We start from the raw sequence: 4,643 nt of genomic DNA, 5'->3' as shown, positions 1-4,643 counted from the left end.
TTGATATGTCATATATTATTAAATTTTCGATATTAAAAAACTATTTTCGTTATATAAAATCACTTTATTTTATGTTTTTAATATCTGCAGCAACATGCAGATATTAAAAAACAAACACACTTTTTATTATAGTCTGCAACCGTTTTGGTCCACCTCAGAGGGTTGCAGAGATGATCCGCAGACTTCATAAATTTTTGTTTCAAAAAAACAAACAACATCTAACATCTAAATGTCGTGGCTAAGTATAATAGTTGTCACTATTGTCTTTACGGCGTATGTGGCTTTTACTGAGTCGTCACTAAGCCTTGTCGCTAATGCTGCTGCGAAGTCGTTGCTATTGGTTTAACAGTACTTTTTTTTTAATTTTTTTTTAATAATCGATCACGACCATGGATGTTAAGCTATGACACCTTCTAATCCCATTAAAAAAATTTATTTTAGTTTGGTAAGATCTTTAAAACCATCATTGTTAAACTAATTTGTTTCGGATTTATCATCTTCAACAAAACTTTAACAGATATAGAATATATTTTTTCCCATGTTCTTGTCCAGTAACATCCCCCCCACCAAAAAAACATTACCGTCTTCTTCACCGCCTGCTTCCCCACCGTTATACTCCCCGTCGATCTTATTGCTCCTCATATTCTGACCGGAAACCACCCATTCACATCTTTTACGGTAGAAGTGCTCCTTCGCCATTTTCAAGAACTCCATTTAATTGGGTGATGATCGATGAGGTTCCTACCATTTCGAACTAGAAGTGAGACTTTTTTAAGTGGTTAATCTAGTATAAACATCATGTGCAAGATAAATCATAACATTTTTTATCTAAATTTTATTGCTCTATGATTTCGAAAATAGTTTTTTTTGTCTAAGATGGATATGAAACAATTAAATTGTAGGGTATGCAAAAAGAATTCTTCCAAACCCTAGAATGCATCTTTAGAATCTCACTGGCACTCTCCTTCGTCTTCCTTCCACAATCTACTTGCAGCACCAAACACAACTTTCCGACCACCCCCAACTGCAACATCTCTCGTAAAACACTTCTGTTGCCGGAGAATTTCGCCACCGAATGCAAGATACTCACCGCCCTCTCACTGGCCACCGACGACACACGGAAGATCTTCTTGGAAACCACCGCTAATCCACCTGCATGTTTCAACAGCTCCGATCGTCCTTCTGCGCACTGACAAAGTTGGTCTAGAACGACAATAACAATTTCCGAGACTCTCTTTTCTTTGCAATCCAGGAGGATGTCGATCAGCACCGGAACCGCCCCTGCCTCCGCCGCTTTTATCCTGTTCCTCCCCCATGGACAGACGGTGATGAGTAGCTTTAGTGTTGTTTTTGTGGCTTTCCGGGAGATTTCATCCATCAAGATTTGTACAAGCACCATGAAGAACCGAGGGTTCAATAACGTCACTTGCATGGGCTCCGCCACCTCTAACATCGCTTTTAGTAACATGACGGCGTATGTGCGTGACTCGTAACTGGTGGCGCGTTCCATCACGCGCGTCAACGTCTCAACGAATTCTCCAGTCTTTCCGAACAATGATTTAAGACTCATTGGTGACAGGTGAAGGTGGTGAAGAATGCTTAGCACTTCGTCTGCTCCAGTCGAAACAAACTCATCGACACCGGAAACTTCTCCGGCCGGTGGCAATGACGTCATGTTGTTTTCCATGTTAGTTAAGATCCACGCAAGGTAATCAGGTGCTCCTACTGATTCCATCAACTTCTTGTTCTTTTCGTTCTCTATAACAATCGCTTTTAACTTCTTTAAACAGTTCAGTTGCAGGTGAGGAGACTTTGAATCCTTCAAGAGTTTTATGATTTCGATTTTGGAGATCGGAAGTCGTGGTGTTGGCAATCTCTCGATGCCAGACGACGGATTAAGTGTGCACCATGACTGGATTAGACGCCGGAGGGTGTGGTTTGGTGTGAGCTCAATATCAACGACGACTTGTTTGGTTACCGGACAAACGTCATTCTTCTGAGAAAACAACCATTTCTCGATGCAATCACGATCATATGTGATCCCTGTAGAGAGAGTTACAGGGTCTTTCATGATCTCAAGCGAAATTGGACATATAAAAAAGCAAGGAATTTGGACATCTTGTTCAAGATCAGCCATTAATGAATGCAAGAATTTGTAGTATAATTTAAAGAGCTCGGAAAACAATGGATTTTTAGTTTGGGGAAGTACTGCTATGAATTATGCCTATAAGAGATCTTGGTTTTATACGAGTTCAAGAAGACACTAATTCTGGCAAGAAAGTCTAGACACGTAATATGTTTGACTTTTCAAAGAGAAGTGAGAAGCCCAATGAGTAGGAAAAGTGTGTTTGTGCGTAGAGTGAGCAAAAACCGCACCGCAACTAAAATTAACCGCATAAACCGCAACCGCAATAAAAACCGATGGTGAGGTTTTCTGTTTTTCAAAAACCGCAAATTTGCGGTGCGGTGCGATTATTAGTTTTCAAAAAACCGCAAAAAAACCGCACCGCACCGTATATATTATATACAATTTTTTTATTAATTATTAATATATTAAATATTAAAAATAAGACAAATTTCATGGATGAAAGATTGATAAAATACTAGAAGACAAAAGTGTTGGTTTTTTGTGATGTTTAACTTTGAAAAATGGTGAAATTAGACAATTTTAAGATATTTATTGTTAATTACTATTGATTTGACGTTTTCAAGATATTAGTTGTTTGTGATTTAAGTTAATTGTCTTATACCTTATGGTTTTTTTATTATTACAAGTAATATGTTTGAACTCTTAAAGCCGTTTGAGCTCCAAACTGTGGTTAAAAACCACACCAAATCCATGCGGTTAATAACCGTAGCACAGAAAAAACAAAACCGCAAAAATAACCGCTTAACCGCACCGCAAAAATAACCGTACCAAGCGGTTTTGAAAATGGATTAACCGCATTTGCGGTTAGTGGTGAGGTTTTGGCTAATAACCGCACCGAACCGCACCGCGCTCACCCCTATTTATGCGTTTGTGGAGTGTGTGTAAGATGGAATTTATACTCTTAGCCCTTTGATCTAAGCCAGATGTATTTTACAGGCTCTAACATATAAGATTGCTCAAAATTGGTCAAAACTTGCCACTTGCAAAAAAAAAAAAAAATAATGGTAGAGTTTACAAGGATACCTTTAATAAAAATCATAAGTTTGGTTTAAACGCTAGAGTGTTTATTTTATTCAAAGCATGGAGAGTGTTTCAAAAAAACAATGTAAGAGCTAATCGATAACGAATCGAAAAAAAAAACATTTGAAATTTATTCTTCTAATCAACGTTTTTTATTTCAATTAAAAGTTTTAATGGTTAAATAATAATAAAATTTTCTTAAAATGTTTAAGCGGAATAGATTTCAAATTATAGTGGTTCTTATAGAATTCAAAGTTTCATATACTTAAAAAAAAATCAAAATCAAAATGTTAAACTAAAAATAAGTTTTTAGATAATTAATAATATTTTGTTTCCAACTATATTATTTTTTATGGAATTTATGATTTTTGTATTATAAAAGAGTAAGATAAATTTATAGTTTTGTTATACTAATAAATATTTCTATAGAAAATATTTGCTTAAAAAATTGCAATAAAACAAGAGAAACTTATATTAAGACACTTCAATTCTTTTTAATATGGTTTTACCATAAAATCATTTTTAGGTGCTTTAACACTAGAAGTTTTGAACTTTATATTCAGTTAACATGCAACGTTAGCGATTTACTAGTTTTGATGGCTAACGTGGTAAGCCAAGGTGTAAAAGAAAAATAAAAGGGTTTTAATAACCCCACCCTAGAGGGGTAACTGATTCGATCCAACTTGTAAGATACTCGAGACAAATTTGAAAAATACTTAAAATCGACCTGGCTCAAGTCCAGCTTGAGCTACTCGAGTACATTATCGAGCCAAACTTGAGTATTGGAATACTCGGCTCGTGAAGCTTGTGGGTTTAATCAAGTATTTTAATATTTACATATTTACCCTTTGTTTTATTCATATTTACATATTATAGACTCGGATCGAGTCGAACTAACGAGCTTCACATTTTTATTATAATTTAATGTAATTTTACTTTCTTAATAGTTAATCGAGTCAAGTCGAGCCAAGCTCGAAAGTCTCGATTACTTTATCAAGCTCTCAAGCTCAAGCTTGACCTTGAATATAAGGATCGAGTCGAGCTCGGGCCGAGTTTCGAGCTTGGTGGTACTCGACTCGACTCGAATACACCAACCCCTTCACACATCTCTTTTTCCCTCCGGATTCCTTGATATTGGCAATCAACCACACATACAACCTTTTTTGGAATGTAACGTCACAATTTTTGAAATAAAATTTTTCATTTTTAAATAAGATAAAATACAATTTTCATAAATCAGATCAATAAAAATCATATGTTCCAAGAGACATTCATCCAAAAACCAGAGTAACATAACAAACGCGGAATCACAAAAATATTGAAGTTGCTGACGAGTGTGTACAGTCAAGCCTTCATCTTGTCACGATCATCTGAAACACCTAAAATATTTAATCCATAACTATAAGGCAAAGCTTGGTGAGTACTCCAAAATAACATATACACCAATAAACATACACGCATGCAAACAAGGCTC

General features: G+C 35.8%; 1 pseudogene; it reads right to left on the bottom strand.

The window, feature by feature from the left end:
- Positions 1–388: 388 nt before the first annotated feature.
- On the bottom strand, positions 389–2,222 carry LOC145106043 (E3 ubiquitin-protein ligase PUB22 pseudogene; annotated as a pseudogene).
- Positions 2,223–4,643: the final 2,421 nt, after the last annotated feature.

This window comes from Lactuca virosa, chromosome 1, assembly GCF_052849685.1.
Source record: "Lactuca virosa cultivar CGN04683 chromosome 1, Lactuca_virosa_CGN04683_v6, whole genome shotgun sequence".
Classification (NCBI taxonomy): domain Eukaryota; kingdom Viridiplantae; phylum Streptophyta; class Magnoliopsida; order Asterales; family Asteraceae; genus Lactuca; species Lactuca virosa.
This window is presented reverse-complemented; position numbering and strand designations above follow the sequence as displayed.